The following is a 20,460-nucleotide window of genomic DNA, read 5'->3' as shown; positions in this document are numbered from 1 at the left end:
GAAAATGGACTCTTCTACTTTATTGATGGGGATGTAAACTAGTACAGCCACTATGGAAATCGTATGGAAACTCCTCAAAAAACTAAAACTGGAAATTCCATTGACTCAGCCATACTTCTCCTGGGTATATTTCCAAAAGAATTAGACATCATTCTATAGTGATACATGTATACCCATACTTATAGCAGTACAATTTACAATAGTTATGCTCTGGAAACAGCCTAGTTGTCTGTCTACAAATGAATGGATAAAGAAAATACGGTATATGTAGAAGGGAATGTTAGTCACCCATAAAGAAGAATGAAACCATGTCACTTGCAGAAAAATGGGTGGAGTTTGAGACCAAAATACAAAATGAAATAAGTAGACACAGAATGCTAAATATTGCATGGTTTCTCTTACATGAGAAATCTAAAACATAAATAAATGACTAAAATGAAGGGAACATGGTAGGAAACAAGACAGACTTTTGGAAGATGAGGAAAGGAATCAAGAATACAAGAGAAGAAAGGGAGAGGGAGGTAAAGAAACAAAAAATGATCAAAATATGTTATATACATGCAGTAATTCCTGAAAACTAAACTGGAAACATACACTAATAAAAACATAAAAATTAAAAACTATATAAGTAATCACAGAAAAGTTAGTAGCATCCTTATGTACACTTTATCTACAGGAACTTCTCCTACATTGAGTATATCTCATTCTGTAGTCTAAATTTTCCAAATATTGATTAGTAAACAAAATGTTTGTCTGTGGCCCATGGTTGACATTCTTGAGTCACATATGATGATTTTACAATATGGTGCTCAGATTTTAAAAGCCACCCAATCCAAGAACTTTACACCTCTTGACTAAGGAAAAATGCCCAAGTTCATTCTGTGAGTACAGAGCAGAACAGATTATAAAATGATTGATATTTTCTCCATTTCTTCTTGTACTATTCCTTTCCTCTTATTACACATTTCAATGTGTAGCCAATTATGTTATTTCCTTCTCGGGAAAACAAACACTGGTTCTGTTTCTGAACTGAATAAGAATTCAGGCCCATTATTTATCATGTATACAGCATCCTCAGAAGATGATGCCTCTGATCCATTTATTCTTAAGGAATTTGTGTATTTTTAAAAAACAGTATTAGTATTTCTTATTGAAGCATGCCTTAATCTTTATCTTTATTTACTTTATTTACTTTATCTACTTTATCTTTATTTACTTTTTTATTTAATTGTACATGTAGAATGAAAAGGAATGAACTCAAAAACAGAGAATGATATCCCTGACTACTCCCAGGACATATCCCAGGGACAACAAAGTGTGGCCCTTAGACTTCCAGAGTTTAGTCGCCACCAGGGGTCATCCTTGATCCAAGACTGGGCCTCCTCGGTTAATTTCTACATTTCTGGATCCACTAATTCATCATTTCACTGGTCATTTTGTGATAACTATAAATCACAATTTCCTAAGAACAAGAGCTTTAACTGTACTCTCAAGCTATGTATAAGATTTTTTGCCACATTAAGTATATCTCTTTCTTTAATAACTCTTAATTGTGCAATACTGGTTAATTAACACAAAGTTTTACAGCCATGTCACAACTATCATTCAACCACGATTGACCTTTTTTTTATTATACATAATGCTTTTCCCAATACCTCTCAAAAGCCACACAGCCAAGACAAGAACTTCGTAGATACTCACATGGGTCTCCATCCTCCCATACACAGGGTCAACCACAGACTTCATGTTCGCAGAAAGATGCTGTAATCTGCTTTGGATCATCATTCTGGGAGTACAAAGCAGAAAATATTGTACAGATTCAAGTTCTGTATATTTATCCTTCATCCCTCCTTACATTTTACTAGTCGTTAAGTAGGAGAGACATTGTGATGACATTTTTTCTTAATAAAATAAGTAACACTGGACAAAAGGGGGACTTAAAGCCATTGAAATTTATTCTCTATAAAATGCTCAACCAATGTTGTAATATTTTGATGTTTATTTCATAATAGATTTTAGTGGGGGGTTTTGTTTATAGTAGTACAATTTTTTGGCACATATTTTTTCATAACTGGTCAATGCTTCAGACACGTTCTATTTATTATTTATGAATTTGTGCAATGATATTTTCATTGATCCAATTAGAAAAATAGAATGAGCCTTTCTGATGGAGAACCTCCTTCACCATTCCTAAGCTTTCTTCCTAGGATCTGAAGTACACACTAGATGCCTTACTATGCTGGAACTCAGACCTTGGAGCTGTGGTCATCATCCATGCCTTGTCCGCCACTAGTGGTCATCACTGATCCAAGACTGGCCCTCTTTCTCCATTGATCTCTCCATCTGCTCACGCACTATTCATTTCACTAATAATAATCACATTACTAGGAATCACAAAAAATTAAGAACAAGATCTCTAGCACACTGTGAGCTGACTGCAGGATCTTTTGCCGCAGCAGATAGATCTGTTTTCTTGGCCAATCGTAATTTTGCAAATATTGATTCATTAAGAAAGCACTTCATGGCCATTTTGTATTTCTCCTGTCACCAAGTTGACACTCTTGGATTACACATAAGACTTCTAGCAATACAATGAACCCTGCTTAAAACCACCCAAATCACAATAAACCTTTCACTGTATTCACACAGAACTCCATTCCCCTGGGAACCAAGATGTCAGGAATAGGAAGAATGCTCAAGTCAGCCTGGGAGCAGCCATGCTGAGAGTACAAAGAAGAAAGGGTTATTTTTTTAAATGATATTTGTTGATTCATCCTTGACTCCTTTATTTTATTAAATCGGTCATCTAGAAAAAAGCTAAATTATGATGATTATTTTTAAGAAAACAAGCAACACTGAACATGGCCTTGTCCTTCTACTGTCTGTGCCATTCTCTAGAAAAGAGCTCAATCTTAAACACCCTTGAATCATTCATTTCTTAATGGAATTCTGTATTTTCCATATATATTAACATTTCTTGTCATCCATTTATTTTCACAATTGGGAGATGCTTCACATAATTTATCTTTATTTACATATTTATGTTATGATTCATTCACTGTGCTTACTACAGAGTCAAAATTCTTTAACACAAAGATCAAGGATAAGGGCCAGGGATTTAGCTCAGTATTCTGTGCCTGCCTTGCAAGCACAAAGTCCCGAGTTCAATCCACGATAACAACCCCATCCCAAAAAAAGATCAAAGATAAGATGTTCACTATTCTTAATAACTAAATAATTAAATAATTGGGGGAAATATTAACTTATTTGTGCATTATGTTTATATTAACACTACATCTGTAATTTCACAGAAACTACACAATGTTAATGTGTACCTGAATATCTATTAGACACAATAAAACATCAGTACACTTTGTATTTTTTAATTGAACTGAGAAGCTCAATTTAAACATAGTGAGGATGACTGGATTAATCGCAACTGGTTATATGACATATTCTTTTTTTTTTTTTTTGGTACTGGGGATGGTATATAACATATTCTTAACACAGATCTATAAGCCCTCTCTCAACAAGGTAGCTATTTAATAAATAATTAATATAAAATTTCTTCCCTTTTCTTAATCAAACAATCTAATCCAGAACATAGACACTAACATCTATTGATCTAAATGTTCCTTACCCAAAAGGGCCAGCTTTGATCAATTTATGTTACTGGAATTCAGTGCTTCATAAATGTACTGTTAGTAATGGCTCTTATTCCATTAAGTATTCTCATATGGGGACCAGGAATAATACAGATCAGTTGTCTGTATTTATTTATAGGTTTCTTTGTTTATTTACAAACTGTTTCACTGAAAATAATAACACCAATCGATACTCCGAAGTCCAACAACATGGTCCATATTATCTTTTTCTTTTTTTTGGTACTGGGCATCGAACTCAGAACCTTGCGCTTGCAAGGCAGGTGACAGAACCACTGAGCTAAATCCCCAGTCCTCCATATTATCTTCAACTCCCCGAATAAACCGATGCCCCATAGAATAATAAATAGGAGTCTTCCGTGATGGATCTCAGAGTTACAGGATTTAGTCAAAGTCCTTGATTCAAACACCCCAGGTTACTCATCATTGATTCAGGATAAGCAATCTTTATCTTCATTTGTTTATTGATCCATCTGATGCTTTGCTAGCAATAACAAAATCAATACTAATGATTTTTAAAAACAAGACAAGAACAATAACCTGGAACACACCAAGATCTATGCTGAGGCTATTTTCCCACTGACAAGACATCCTCTCCATAGCCAGCTCTCTCTCTTAGGGCTCCTCAGCACAGCAAGTAAGGGCCAATTAGCACCTTTGCTTTGTCACATCCCGCCCCTTGCACCTCTCCTCTCCTGTCTCCTTCCTAGCTCAGGGGCTGCCTGGTAGCTAGCACTGGGTGTGAGAAGCAAAGGTGCTTAGAACCGCCTTCTCCAGAACAGCCACACGCAATTACTTCCCTACTGGAAATGTGAGAGACTGAAGATAAAAATTCATTTAAATATAATGACCTTAAATATAAATAGCCGCGTGTGGATGTGGCAACCACTTGGGCCTGGCAGCCCTAGCTTATATAACTGAATAAATTTTCAATTAAATGCAGTGCAAAAATAAAATGAGTTTTTAAAATGAGAGGAAAGTCTCTGATCTTAGAGTTTAACCCCAATTAAGCTTAAGCGGATAAATCACAAACTCCGTTTCAGAGGACATTCATATCGTTGGTCTATTTATGGCTTAATACAAACAATTCAATGAACACTACTGAGAAATCCACCCCAAACAACAGGATTCTCTGACTATTCTTTATTTTCGTCTCTGCGATTCTCACCGAAGAGGGCAACAGCCCAGCGTCTTCATTCTGTGGTATCAAATACCAACTCTGAAAAGAATAAAAAGTGCAGATTTAGATCATCTTCAAAGATACTAGCTGTGTACGAGAGTAATCATAAAGTTGACTCGTCGCTTTTCATCAGTGACCCAATAATAGGACACTTTTATTTATTGATCCATTAATTTTAAAAAAGATAATAAACATTATTAAAGTCATCACCAAAGCCAAGATTTGTCACGGTTACATACTATAGATCTCTATCCACAGAGGCAAGAGCACAAATAATCCTTTGATGGAGTCAATTTGTGAAGAAATAGGTGAATTTATATTCATTGTTGATGGCTTATTCTCCCCAAAGGTCTGTATTTCACACTACTTATATACATTATCGCTCATTGGCCTAGTTTCTCCTTTATAGAATGACTCATGGAATATCTGATTATACATGCATATGCATTAATGGTCAACCTAGGAATGACCCAAAACAGAAATGATTTCCATTTTCAAGTATCTGTATTCCCATATCCAAACTATGAAGAGAGCATGATTCTTATGTTTTTGTTTGCTTTTCTTGGTTTATTTGTTTGTTTGTTTTTGTGGTAGTGGGGATTGAACTCAGGACCTCCTGCATCCTAGGCAAGTGATTTACTACTGAGCTACATTGCTAGTCTATCTCACTTCTTCTGAGGGTGTGTTTTGCCTTATTTTTAAAAACTTAACCATGATAAGGACATACTGTATTCAAAAGTAATCATTTATCAATATATGAGAAATAACTAATGTTTAGACAAAAACCTTGAATAATATTGTTATGTCCCCATATGTTCATTACATTGTCCATGGAGATTTAAGAACCAGATGCATACATTTGAATACAAACATTAATATGTATAATTAACATTAGTGAATCAACAAAATAAATTTAAAAGCAGATGTTCTTTTTTATTTTTAATAAAAATCAAATTTGGATTAGTAACTCTTTCCATAGGAATAATCTCAAGATGAGCTATGCCCATTCTTTTTGTCAACTAAATAACTGATTAATCTGTTGTTTTTTTCACAATTTTCTTCTAAGTACAAACAATCAGCAAATACTTGCCTACATCAAACTATGATATTGACGCTTACATCTAGTTGTCGTTCCTTTTAGAAAGGGGCAACTACCTTTGTCAATATCTGTCAGTGGGACTGGCTGGAACAGAGGTTAGATAGAAATCTTAAAGACACTGGCGTAGGAAAAGATTTTATGAACAAAACCTCAGTTGCCTGTGAACTAGCACAAACAATCAACAAGTGGGATCTCTTCTTATTAAAAGGCTTATGCACAGCAAGAGAAACCACCAGCAGTGTGAAGAGGCAACCCACAATGTGGGAAAAAATCTTCACCTGCTGTCCCTCAGACAAAGGTCTACTATCTCTAATCTATAAAAAACTTAAAAAGATCAGACCTCCCAAATTTAAAGACCCAATCAAAAAATGGGCATCTGAAATGAACAGACATTTCTCAGACAAAGAAGTGGAAATGGCAAAGAAACATATGAAAAAATGTTCAACATCACCGGTCACTTAAGAGATGCAAATGAAAACAATGCTGAGATTCTACCTCACCCCAGGAAGAATGGCTGCTATCAAGAAATCAACCAATAACAAGTGCTGGCGGGGCTGTGGGGAAACAGGAACCCTGCTCCACTGCCGGTGGGAGTGTCCACTGGTGCAACCACTGTGGAAATCAGTATGGAGATACCTCAAAGTACTAGGGCTGGAGGTCCCATTTGACCCAGCTATTCCCCTGCTGTGTATCTTCCCCAAAGAATTAAAAGAATCATACCACAGTGATATATGTGCACCCATGTTCATAGCAGCACAGTTTATAATAGCTAAAATTTGGAAACAGCCCAAATGTCCATCAACTGGAGATTGGATAAAGAAAATGTGGGAGTTTTTATAAAATGGAGTACTACTCAGCCATAAAAAATGAGAAATTAGAGACATTTATAGCTAAGTGGATGCACATTAAGGCAATACTCTTACGTGAAGTAAATAGGACACACATGTGTAAATTCTGAATAGTTTCTCTAGTGTGAGAAACTGAAAGTATAAATAAGGACTAAAAGGTATACTAGATAATGTGAAATAGGAAGAAAAGGGACAAAGTGGAAGGGGAAGTGGGAGGGGTAGGGGAAAGGAAAGAAGGAAATGGAATTAATATGAGAAAATGAAAAAAAGGAAATAAAGTCTTTGTAAATAGGGAGGCGTGGAGGGGTTGAAGGGAGGGCAGGGGAATGGGGAAAAATAAGAACCAGGAGAGATTATGTAAAGGTGCAAATGTCAAATGATAAATGGCATCATATTGTATACCTAAAATGTACCAAAAAAAAAGGATATACAGTTAAAAAAAATATGTCAGTCGGATTCAGCACTACTGAAATGTATAGTAATACTTCATACTGCAATGACATAAAAATCCAGTCTACATTCCTAACTGTGAACATGGCTGATCAAGATACCTGAGTAATCGGAACATCTGCTACAGGCTCATTTCCACAGAGGAAAGAGTGAGGCCACTTTTGAAAATGGACCTCAGAGTGCCAGATTGCTCTAATCAAAATGTTTTATTCAGACACCCTCCAATCTCATCACTGGTCTGTCCAGACTTGGCACTTGTTTTCTTCATCCATTAATTCTAAAGAACAAGACCCTCAATACCACTACAATTCGTCACTAGGCTCAATTCCCACACAGCGTCCAGATGTGGAAAAGTCAATGAATCTTGGTTCCTATCAGTCTTGTCGATATCAATGCTCTATGACTGAGCCATGTCTGTAGGACCTGCCTTTTTCTCAAGATAGTATAATGAGCAAACAAAACCCACAATGGCACCCTACCACTAGAACCAAACCACATATGTCACCTCAGTTTCAAAGAGAATTTTCTAAATAGTTAAAAGTCTGGATTGTTACCAGTCTGGAAAGGCTAACCATGTTGCAGAAATAATATAGACTATCAAACACTTCTGGAAATTATCTAAATGTCTTTGATCTTTTCAAAAAAGGAACCTTGGTTCTGAAATAGGTTCCTACCACTTCCCGGCCTGTAAGACATCTCTACAAGAGGTCCATGGTGGGTGCTCTTAGGTTTAATTTGTGGATATAAAGTCTTAGGTTCCATGACTACAGATAAACAACAACAGAAATTCCAATTGTTGTTAACATTGCTCCTTACCCACAAGAGTAACAGCCAAGATTTTCATCACAGGAGAAGTCCAGTGTGGGGTGCTCATTCTGGAGTAAAAAGCAGATTGCCAAAGTAAAAATATAAGATGTTAATAGATTATTAAGTAGAGGTTAGAGCTGTACTACTAGATTAATCACAAACACTGGTTTGTGTCACATTTTCATCAATAGTCCATCTGTGACATCCTTTTCATGCACTAAAATACTCCATTTTTCATATGAAATAATATGATTAAAACCATTAAATCTATCACTCAACAAAAAATCAATGAAGACTATGACTACCTACACACCTCTGTCAAATAGCACAAAGGTTACATAATTTTTAAATGGTGGAAACTTTTGCAAAATGGAGTGAATGTAAATTTGTGTTTCATGACACAAGTGAGCCATGTTGTACTTTAATTCATTTATTTAATAACTCTGAGGATAATTAAATTATCTACTGTTTTTCCCTAAAGAAAACACTAAACAGTAGTGCCATCTGCTACCCAAAACTAACCACCATTTCCTGCAAGTGAAACTGTCCCTGTGTGCACTAATGGAACTTTCTTGTTCTCTGTCCAGCATATGAGCCCCTGGCCACATGTGGCTTGGAATGTGCTAAGTATGACTGAAGAGCTAAATTTTCTTTCTCATTAATTTGAATTTAAATGTTAACAGCAAGATACATCTACAGACGGGATCTATATAACTCCTCCATCAATGGACCTCATTTGTTTAAATAACCTTCAAGAATGGAGGTTCCCCAGAACCCGGAAGGAAGCTCCCTGCCTCCATCCCAGGCTCCTAGGGCAGAGAAGCTCAGCCGGTCCCAGCACCCGGAAGGAATCTCCCCCGCTGCCATCCCAAGCTCCTAGGGCAGAGAAGGTGAGCCACATGGATGCCAGAAGCACCCCTTCCCGTGGAAATGAGAAGACACATAAACAATTCTCAAAAACAGACTTCTGGATCACCTACAGCAACCCCAAAGGGAAATGAGATGGAACAATCTGATACTCAACCACATGGACTCTCTGAACTGCCAACAAAAGAGGATCTGTGAAAAATGAAATCAGAAATAATTACTCAAATAACAGCAAAGATTTTGCTCATGGTGCAAGACATGATTAATAAGTCTAGAGAGGACACAGATTAAAAAATAGAGGATCTGAGGAACATGATGGAATCCCAACATAGGAAACAAATGGAACCCATAAAACAGATACAAACAGATTTCCAAGAGATGAAAAACTCCATCGAAAGTCTGCACAGCAGAATGAACCAAAGTGAGGATAGAATTTCACATATAGAAGATAAGATTGCAATTAGTGAGAAGGAAAAGAAAAATTGCTTTAAAATTGTAAGGGAATACGAGAAATCAACCCAGCAGCTGCTAGACAATGCAAAGAAGACTAACATAAGACTGATTGGAGTCAATGAAGAAACAGGAGAGAGTACAGATGACACAAAAAAACTGTTCACAGAAGTGATGGCAGAAAATTTCCCAAGGAGGGGAAAAGAACTTGACATACAGTTAAGTGAGGCATATAGGACTCCAGCTAGCCTTAATCAAAAAAAATCTACACATAGGCATATAATAGTTAGGATTCCAGAAATCCAACAGTAGAACAAAATTCTACAAGCAGTGAGAGAAAAGAAACAAATCACATACAAAGGAAAGCCCATCAGAATCACAGCAGACTCCTCAATGCAAACCCTCAAGGCAAGAAGAGCTTGGAGTGATGTATTTCAAGCCCTAAAGGAAAACAGCCTCCAACCCAGATTGATGTACCCTGCAAAACTATCTTTCAAAATTGATGGAGAAATAAGATACTTTCATGACAAAGAGCACCTCAGGAACTTCATGAATACCAAACTGGCACTCCAAAAAATTTTAGACAATACCCTAGGAAAAGACAATGAGGTTCACAACCCCAGGAAACCCAGCAGAATGAATCCATTGAGTGTGACAAATTAAATGCAAAGGGGGAGAATTCAACAAAAAGAAAAAGTCATGACAAGGCTTTTAAAAGTTTTGACTTCATCTCCCTAATGAGTGTATAATTCAATCATATTATTGTATTGATTAGTATTTTTCTGATTCTAGAATTGCACACCATTCTTTGTGCTATACTGGCTATTTATCATCTTATGTCTACATTTTAATTGGGTTGTCTATTAATGAGCTCTAAGAATTCTTTATATATTCTGCTCATAGGTTATATGCATTGTAAATATGGCCTGTTTAAGGACTATTTTTCATTTTAATGATGTCATTTAAAGTTCTAAATTTTGATGGAATCTCATTTATCATTTTTTTTCTTTTATACATCATGTTTTTTGTATCCTAGGTAGTTCTTGCCTACCCTGAATTCATAAATATTTTCCCTTATAATTTCTTCTTAAAGTTTTATACTTTTAGGCTTTCTTATTTAGGTTCAAAGATCCCTTCAAGTTATTTTCATGTATGGAAAAAAGGGGTTGAGGTTAATTTTTTATATACGGATACCAGGGTGTTCTAGTGCTGTTTGCTGAAAACACTATCTCTTCCTCGGCTCTTGAATTGAGTTTATATTCTATACAATGCTAATGTTAAATAATCTTTCAAAACTCAGTGGACCATATATGTGTTGTTCTATTTCTAGATTCTCTGTTTTATTCAAATGATCTATATGTCTTTCCTTACACCAACACTGCCTTGATTACTGTAGCTTTAGAAGTCTTAAAATTAGGTACTAAACATCTTCCAACACTGTTTTTGTTTTTGTTTTTAACTTTTCTAGGTCTTTTGTACTCCTACATAACTTTTAAATTTCAATATCCAATTCTTCATTTATAGTAAGTATACACAGACCTGAATTTTTATATATACCTTGTATTTTCTAATCCTGCTAAATTCAAGTACAAGTTCTAGGGGCTCCTAGAGATTTCTTAGTATTTTCTCTGTAGATGATCATTTCATCTACATATAAAGATTTTGCTTGTGCCATGCCAATCCTATCCTAGTTGTGTCATTTTATTGCCAGACTATTTTGGTGGGGCCTAGGTTTCAAAGTTTAATGGACAGATAAAGAGTAAGCATATCTGCCCTTGTTCCCCACCTTAGGGAGAAAGCATTGTATCTTCTCCATTTATATAAGGCATTCTCGCTGGAAGTATGGAGTACATGTCTTTAATCTGTTGAGAAGGTTCTGTTTTACTTCTAGGCTTCTGATAGCTTTTACCATGAACAGCTGTAGAATTTAGTCCAATACTTTTTCTCCAAATAGTGACAGGATAATATGGCTTTTTCCTTTCCTCTGTTAAAATGATAACTTTTGGAGGTGGATCTTCCAATGCTGAACCAACACTGCCATCCCTATAACAAAACCATTTTCTACATCCTGCCAGATCTGACTTCCAATAGTTTGTTTTGTTAAACAAATTTCTATCTATGTTCATACTTTTTTCTTCTATTATCTTTATCCAGTTTTAGGATTAGCACAATGTTGAGTTCCTAAAATGAGGGGAGAAGTGTTCCTTCTTTTTTCTGCTTTAATTGTTTGATATAATTTATCAGTTAAAATATTTATGAGCCTGCTGTTGTCATATAGGTAGATTTTCAAGCTAGAAATATACTTTCTTTTATAGGTGCTATTCAAACTTTATATTTCCTCCAGAGTTAGTTTCGTTAATTTGTCTTCCAAGGTACTTCTTACAAGTTGTCAAATTTATTTCAAAACAGATTTTTGTAATGTGCTTTATATATCCTTTTAAATTCTGTAAAATCTGTGGTAATGTCTCCTAGATCTTAATATTGTAATTTTAAAAATGTATAACTGATATTGTGTAACAGGAAGAAAAGGTCTAAAAGAGCAGGGGAATTGGGAGGGGTAGGGGAAGGGAAAAAAGGGAAAGGAAAAAATATGAGAAAAGGAAAAAAAATGGAAACAAGGTCTTTGCAAATAGGGAGGGGTGGAGGGGGTGAAGGGAGGGCAAGGGAAGGGGAAAAAAATAAGAACCAAGATACTCATGTAATGGTACAAGATCCCAATGATGAATGTAACTGTATTTTATACCAAAAATGTACCAATAAACTTAATGGGGAAAAAAAAAAAAGAATGGAGGCAGGATCAATGACATCACTTCAAATATTATATATGCTTCCCACAGATATGAGCTTATTCTTTCATTTACTCACAAAGACAGCAACAGTGTTCATGTCCCCTAAGGACAGTGGACAGAACCCTCAGTGACACTAACATCTTTCCTTTCATTTATTAATCACAAATCATCCAAAAATATATTCACATTTTTCTTTTTAAATAAAAATCAGTGACTACGAGAGGATGTGTAATGATTATATTCACACTTTCAATGTTCACATTCAGACTTTTTCCATGTTTCAATAAGGAGCCATTAGTCTTTCAGTTTTTGTTAATTACAGGAAGTTGTTTATTAAAATATTCTTATAGTAATGCATTAAGCATGATTTGCCATATTTATTGCCATAATTATTTAATGTGCATATTTTAGTTCAATTTATTAAATATTATTGTGCTAAATGTATGACTTAATTAAATAAATTCTGTATCACTTTTAAAATGAGAGATGCAGGCCAGGGATTTAACTCAGTGGTTCTGCCACCTGCCTCGCAAGCGCAAGGACCTGAGTTCGATCCCCAGTACAAAAAAATAAAATAAAATAAAATAAAATGAGAGATGCATTGAGCAACTCCCTGAAACCCAAAACAACAAAATGGAGAGGACGTCCAAGTCCTCTCCCAGGGGGAACACTTTAGTCTGTTCCTCGAACTCAAAACTTCAGAAATGAACACCAGTCCTTGACACATCGGCCCCTTCAAAACTGGACGATGTGTACCTGTCCTTGACTGTATGCATGCATGGATTCACTCTGAACAATAATGTCTACATAAATGAACAATTAAAGATGATAAACACATTCCCTGACAGCCCTAACGCCTGTACAAGCAGATTTCCCACAGACACACAGGACCTCAGGTTACAGACTGGATTTCAACAGAGTACTTGATTCAGATGCCCCACGCACACTCATCATTGTTCCAGACTTGGTATTCTGTGCTTTAATTTGGGTGTATTGTTCTTTGTGGATACACTAATAATATAGCCACTGTCCACGGATTAGGGGGAAAACAATCCTTGATATGGATAGGTCACATTCCAGGTGTTGCAAATATGAATTAATCCATTTCCTTGGACCACATCCATTTGCTATTGGTCACTGGTCCATGCTTGGGGCTCTTTTATTTCATATCCGTGTTTGAAAGATGATAGCATGAATGACCCTCTTATGCCACAGCCAAGGAGAAAGCCAGACTCTGCATTTTCTTGTCTTCTCCTCTCAGTGGATTAACAGTCTATAACAATGCCAAGGGAGAAGTGTTGGAATTCACTGTAGTATAAAAATAAAATACCTTGTTAAAAACTCTCAGAATGGGCTGGGGATTTAGCTCAGTGGCACCGCACCTGCCTAGCAAACACAAAGTTGGTACAAAAACAACAACAAAAAGAAAGAAATCCTCAAAATGGCAGAAATACCACTCATCTTTTTGTCCTAAGGAATTCAGCTGTGCTGAATTGGATTAATCATAATTATAATTCATAAAGAATTTCTATCATTGGTCAGCGCATGACCACTTTTGAACTTATTCCTTTGAAATAATTCTGTGAATACTGTGATCAAGACCCTCCCCCAGAAAGAACACAAATTTTTATTCTTACTTACATTGATATTTTCTCTCCTTAAAAGACAAGGTCTTCACCAGGAGATAATAATTAAAACAAGTAGACTGGGTTCACTCTGCAGAGCAGAAAACAAAGCTCAAATCTACTAAAATAGTCTGATTTAGCTGTTTTAAATGAACCACAGTTAGGTAGCAATCAAATAACCATAAACTTTGTTTGTGTTTTATTTTGAACAGTTCGGAAGACAGCACTACTTTACATTTATTGTTATGTAATTTGAAAGAGAGAACAATATATTTATTAACTCATGTAATTATTGCTTTAAATAAATAATTAACACTACTGAATTAAAAAACAAGGAAAATTACTGTAATTATTAGGGACATCTGACTGTACTTTTTACATACAATAGGCAAGAGCAAAGTTATCATTCTGTTGGACTTTGGACAAAATTGGATACATGGGAGATTTAACACATGGCATAACTTGCCAATGTTTCAAGCTTGACCATTCTTACTATATTTATTATGTCTCTCACTAACTGAGGCATTTACTAGGGATCGTTTTACTAACAGAATTGTTGTAAGCTTACATTCACCAAAACAAAATCCATACACTGAATTAGCAAAAGTCTGTATGGCCACGGAAAAGGTCTAGGACTCTGCCTTCCTATGGATGTCAATCAAGAGTAATGTGACAAACCAGGAACTCTAAGTCCAATTGCACGCTTTCCATTGGTACTTCCATCACCAGCTTTCTCAAAAATGGATTGAGACACAAATAGTTATGTATGTAAATGCATTTCGGTTTACTTAAAAAAATAATCAGTGGACAGCCTGCCTCAACATGGAATAAAACCATTCACTCTCTAGTACAGGGGACCATCTGGTTTCTAAGAGTCCTAAGAGCCTTCACTGCTAACTTCCTGGGACTAAGAGTTTCGAATTTAATAATAACCCATGTTTTATTACATGTCTTAAGAAGTAAATACATGCATAACTCTTATATTCTTTATTTATTGATACATTCTGTATGAATGGCTAGTTTTATTATAGTTAGGTAATTCATGCCCACTCCCAAACCACAAAAGCAAGAACAAGGTTCTGGGGATTCATTTTGCATGAAGAGAATACAGGTATCTCCTTGCTATGGACCTGAGTGCCAGGTGGGTTTAATCAGAGTCCTTGTTTCAGAAACCCCATGCTATTCATCACTGGTCCATTCTTGACTGTCCCATGAGACCTATCAGCCAAGATCTCTGCCCGTATGGGAATGTGGAAGTCAACCATGCTATCAAGAGAACAGAAAAATGTCCTGATAATAATTTAATAACTTCTACCTTCTTTTAAAGTAATTTCAGTTGTTTTAATTTAGATTAAACATAATTTGTGATTATTACACATTCCAATTTTTGGTCCCTATCTGGAAGGTTTTATTTATTTTATACATGTAGTTGCTACTTTGAAATCCTGCAGCTAGTACCATGAACAAACCAACCAAATGAAGATCATGAACTAAGAGACTTGCCTGTATTATATCTCTGCTCCTTATTCTGGATGACCATTCTTTATTAAACGATTAAATCAGCTGTCCTGTATTCAGCCTGGGGATAGGAAAAAATTGATTTAGATTTTGTAATGAGTTAGTCAAGCAGAATGAGATACTTATAACTTTGGCTCAAAAATACAATTTTTTTTTAGTCTAGGATAGAACTTTCAGTTTTAAATAATATGATAAACAGTACTGACTACATCACCTGGTCCAAGAATAAGACCTACAGCAATTACACATATCTGCCAAGATAAACATCTATTAAGAAAATGGTTATTTAGTGGGATATTAGTTGATGCACACATTTTCCCTTTTGTAATTAAAAAAGTGAACAGCAAACTCCAAAAAACTGTCTCAACTACAGATACTAGAATGCTCTGCATAAGAGAGAATCAGAGATTCCATCTGTTCATTTTACTTCTATTTAATAATTGCACTTGTTGTGCTTGCTTCAGCAGCACATATAATAAAATTGGAATAATAATTGCACTTGTTTTATGGCAAGTAATAATATTGACAATACTTGTTTTATTGTACTTCACTAATTGTTCCCTAAATAGGCCTGCTGATCTTCTTTTGTGTGTATATTTATCTGCTTACTTATGTATTGATTCCCTTGAAATAATATATTCCATATCTTTAAAACACAAAATCCCAAGGGCAGCTCATTGAATTTCCCTGACTTGTGCTCTTAGGGTTTCTACAGAACACCTTGCTGGCTCTCATTCTGCATCGGACCTCAGAGTTACACAGAGGGCTTAATCAAATGTGCTAGTTAGCTCAGACCCCTCCACTGATATGCTTCATTGATCTGGGCTTGGCTCTCTGTATCTCTGGTTACTTAACCTTCTCAGATTGATTTGGCCATATATGGATCCACAATAATTGCATAATCAATGCCCTGCAATGACAGAAAACTGAGAACAAGAGTCTTTAATGGAACTAAAATCTGTTCATTGCTCTCTTCGCTACAGAGCAAATGGATTCTGTCACTTCTCACAAGAAACTTGGCTCACACATGCGGGTTGATCATGGCACTGCTCTTCAGGTCAGTCCTTTCATAGGACTGGGGTCTGCCCTTCCCACAAGGCTCTGTAATCAACACCATGGACCTACAAATTAGCCACAGTATCAGAGCTGACATCTGCTACCTTCTGGGCATTCCTGCTGAGGTGCGAGTGAGATGCTTCCTAATGAGGGGCCGTAATAAGCAACTGCAGTCAATGCAGTAAAGGAGAAGTTAAATACGCAAAATGCTCTCTGTAGCTTTAGTAATGTCCTCATTAGGGTTGAGATGAATTAATCAAACTTTTTGTCCATTGCTATAACAAGTCTGTGATTGGCATTCCTTAATTTCATATATTATTTAATAATTTATTGTATGGAAATAGTTTAGTGGGCATCCACAAAGAAATGCCATTCAAACACAGAATTGAACTTTGAAGTATTTACTTACACCAGTTCGTGATAGTGATGCTCCTCATAATTAGACAATGATAAAATCTCCCATGTGATTTGCAGAGGAACCAGTATTTTTTAAAATATGTTCTTGTTTTCTCAAGAGCCAAATTATTACAACTTGAAAAACTCCATGTGCATCTTTCAAACAATTGGAGACCTCAGAATTTTTCTTAGAATACCTGCCAGAGAAAAAACCACGAATCAGCACTGTCATATTATAACATTTGTCCCTACTTGGCCCATGGTTTGCTGACCTTTAAAAAAATAAATTGAGACGTAAAATCATGTCTTTCTTGAATACAAAGACATTGATAACTGTCCCGTCACGGCAGGAGGCCACAACACTGAAAGTGCCACATCGCTTCTTTTTAGGGTTTTCACAAGAGTCAGTAAACATGAAAAGACTGGATTAAAATTCTCATCGTTGGACTCTGTTAGTCTCGCCATTATGTGGTTGTTTAGCAATTATTTGTATGAGTAAATGTATTTCATTTCCTTTATAAAACAATCAGTCAGCAATCCATTACCAACACAAAACAAAAACTTTTATATACAAATGTCCCTTACCAAAATAGTAAGAGCCTTGACTACTAATGTATTTGGAGTATCAGATAGGTTGTAATCCATGGCTCATTAAATTCTTTTATAATAATTACATAATTTGACCTCTTTTTTCATTCATACATGTTTTTTGTTCATAGGCTGACTTTTTTTTTTGTATTAAATTCTTTTATTGGTACATTGTAGGTATACAACACAATTACATTTCTCATTGGGAATTGTACCTTTATATAATGCATCTTGGTTCGTATTTTTTCCCCATTCCTAGCCCTCCCTTCACGCCCTCCACCCTTCCCTATTTACAAAGACTTTATTTCCATTTTTTCCATTTCTCAGCATTTTTTCCTTTCCCTTCTTTCCTTTCCTCTGCGCCTTCCACTACCCCTACCCCTTTGGACCTTTCATTCCTATTTTACATTATCGATTATCCATTCTAATTATTGGTAAATTTTAGGTATACAATATAATGACATTCATCATTGGAAAACTGCACCTTTACATAGTCTCTCTTGGTTCTTGTTTTTCACCCTTGCCCAGCCCTCCCTTCAACCCCTCCAGCCCTCCCTATTTACAAAGATTTTGTTCCTATTTTTCCATTTTCTCATATTAATCCCATTCCCTTCTATCCTTTCCCCTAGCCCTCCCACTTCCTTCCCCTTTGCCCCTTTTCTTCCTATTTCACATGACCTATTATACATTTAGTCATAGGCTGACTTTATAAGAAAAGTAAAATCTAGGATGAGGGCATAACTCAGGAACAGAGGGCAGGTTGGGTTTGACCCCTAATGCTGTGCACACACATACATACATACACATTCAAGCACGTGCACATGCATGTGCGCGCGCACACACACACACACACACACACAGGCACACAGTAAAATCCATCCAAAAAACCATGAAAGCCCAAGTACATGTTAGTATGGGCTCATACCCCAAAGAAAGAATGATTACATGTCTTTTTGTAACAGACCTCAGAGATCCATTCGGGTTTAATCAAAATATCCTGTTTCAGATACCCCATGGTACTCATCATGGGTCCAGGGCACATTTTTCTTCCTTAATTTATTAGTTTATTCATTCACGAATAACATTACAGTCACGAAATTCTAAGAACAAGATTTCCCCATTGGTTGCGGTTCCTTCCTAGACTAGATCTCCTCTCACACTGGACCTCAGAGAATGTGTGAGATTAACTAGCAAATCTGTATTTGCCAGTGGTCCCCGGTGGCCTTTTTTGAGTCAATTTGCCCATGTTTTAAAGATGGTTCAATGAAAAGTGATGAGACTGCCATCTTCAAATACTTGAGGTAGATTTCACATTTTCTCCAGCTGTCTCATGAGGGGTTACCAGCCAGGATCACATCAGTAGGGAAATGTGTAAATCATTTGTGGTAGAAAATAAAACAGAATATCAAATGTTTCTGAAAATTAAACAATGACTAAATCATCTCCAAATGAGATCAAACATATTTTCGGTTCATTACACATTCCCATCATTGGTTCATTCTCGGAGATTTTGTTTCTTTTGTAGACATGGATTCCATAGAACTCCACTAAACATGAACAAAGCATTCCACAGGACTTGAACTTGAGGTCTTACTTACATTATTCTCTATGTTCCTTGCCCACAGAGCTAACTGCCAAGAATTTGTTTCTTAGAACAGCTGAGTAAGTCAGCACTTGTGGACATTCTGTGGAAGAAAAGTAGGCTTAACCAAATAGGAATAAACATTGGACCTTTTTAAAATAATCCAGCATTTTATTTTCACTTTTAAGTAATGTAATAGCCACTGTTGCATCTACCATCCAAGAATAATATCTATCATTACTACAAGTATCTGCTACATAAATACTCTACACATATTGGTAACAGACTACCTTTTAATGGGCCTTAGATGGAATTTAGTAATAAACCCTTATTGCACAACACATTCTCACTATGGTACAGAATTTACTTGGTCCCATGTATTCTTTGATGTGTACTTAAATCATTTGTATATACTACATTTGTACATCCTATGATCCTTCGTCACCAAAATAATCACGGAGGGTTCATGGTTAGAGATTGATTAAAGCAGACATGCGGTGTTTAAAATACACAAAAAGAGAGAAAGAAAACTGATATGATGAAGTAATATGGGTTTAGGTTACTTTTCAACATTTATCTGCAGTACTAGATTGATCAAAACCCCTAGTTTATACCTAATTTTCATCATTTCCCCAAGAATGGTAGGTTCTCTCACTTATTTTTAAATAACAGAGTGAATACTACGGACTCTACCATCAACTAAAAATAAGAATTATCTTTCAAAATATCTCTGTATTTTAACAGCTTTAACAAATAAAAATCACTTTAATGGGTGTTACTTTTGCTGAGTTTGTAAACATTTAAACCTTTATTCCAATTCCTAGTGATGAGCTATTTGATTCTACCTTATACATTCATTCATTTATTCGTTTACTTAATTGCTCATGGAATTATTTGGCATGTTTATTTTCTAAAGAATAGCTGAAATGATAACTCAGCCAGTAATCCAGAACTGAAATACTATTGTGTGCTACGATCTACATGCAAATTAGGTATTTTTTCTATGACTATCAGCACTAAAAATCCAAATGAATAATTACCATTATCTTAGAAGACATAATCTTCATTGATCTGTAGTTTTCTTCTTTCAAATAAATGTAAGATTTTATTGATTCATTCAATTATAATAATAGGGGTTACTACAAAGAAACTAGAAATGAGTCCTGAATAACAGTAACATGTCTATTCCTTATTCAAATAAATGGCTGACTAGATCATTTGGGGGTTGTTAATAACATTTAATGAAGACAGTCTGATCATTCTGAATTTTTCTCATCTGAAACATGGTCAGTGTGTGCCCATAACTGCTCCCCACCCAATTGGACACATGTTCAATAAGGCATTTACATAAAGTTTCCCTTTTTATGAAAAATGAACAAACAATAGATGCAGTGAAATTAATTAGACAGAGGGAAATTTATATCATTGAGTACATAGATTAAAGAAATGAAATGCATCTGAATAGGAAAGGAAGATGTGAAACTGTCTCTATTTGCTGACAATGTGATTGGATACATAAAAAACCCAAGACTCCACCAAAAAA

At 35.7% G+C, this 20,460-nt stretch overlaps 1 long non-coding RNA gene, 4 other non-coding genes and 1 pseudogene across 9 annotated transcripts in view; all 6 read right to left on the bottom strand.

The window, feature by feature from the left end:
* The window catches only part of LOC101698669 (uncharacterized), a 120,283-nt gene that overhangs the window by 57,010 nt on the left and 42,813 nt on the right, over positions 1-20,460 (bottom strand). For 4 of the 5 annotated variants that reach the window (XR_015445172.1, XR_015445173.1, XR_015445174.1 and 1 more), the window contains 7 exons: positions 18,934-19,020; positions 16,761-16,944; positions 15,281-15,356; positions 13,794-13,868; positions 8,056-13,460; positions 4,831-4,881; positions 1,702-1,786 (listed from right to left, as the gene is read on the bottom strand). This is a non-coding gene — a long non-coding RNA (uncharacterized LOC101698669). The remainder of the gene's footprint in view (positions 1-1,701; positions 1,787-4,830; positions 4,882-8,055; positions 13,461-13,793; positions 13,869-15,280; positions 15,357-16,760; positions 16,945-18,933; positions 19,021-20,460) is intronic. The other variant, XR_015445176.1, reaches the window with a different exon arrangement.
* LOC147822844 (small nucleolar RNA SNORD113/SNORD114 family) lies at positions 2,240-2,310 on the bottom strand. The gene has a single exon (XR_015445226.1). It is a non-coding gene; the product is annotated as a small nucleolar RNA SNORD113/SNORD114 family (small nucleolar RNA).
* On the bottom strand, positions 4,025-4,096 carry LOC147822843 (small nucleolar RNA SNORD113/SNORD114 family). The gene has a single exon (XR_015445260.1). It is a non-coding gene; the product is annotated as a small nucleolar RNA SNORD113/SNORD114 family (small nucleolar RNA).
* LOC147822842 (small nucleolar RNA SNORD113/SNORD114 family) lies at positions 7,407-7,480 on the bottom strand. The gene has a single exon (XR_015445221.1). It is a non-coding gene; the product is annotated as a small nucleolar RNA SNORD113/SNORD114 family (small nucleolar RNA).
* LOC147822841 (small nucleolar RNA SNORD113/SNORD114 family) lies at positions 14,902-14,974 on the bottom strand. The gene has a single exon (XR_015445230.1). It is a non-coding gene; the product is annotated as a small nucleolar RNA SNORD113/SNORD114 family (small nucleolar RNA).
* LOC147822840 (small nucleolar RNA SNORD113/SNORD114 family) lies at positions 18,294-18,369 on the bottom strand (annotated as a pseudogene).

Source organism: Heterocephalus glaber, unplaced genomic scaffold (genome assembly GCF_053883595.1).
Source record: "Heterocephalus glaber isolate CG9 unplaced genomic scaffold, H.glaber_assembly_v1.0 deba00001608, whole genome shotgun sequence".
Classification (NCBI taxonomy): Eukaryota; Metazoa; Chordata; class Mammalia; order Rodentia; family Bathyergidae; genus Heterocephalus; species Heterocephalus glaber.
This window is presented reverse-complemented; position numbering and strand designations above follow the sequence as displayed.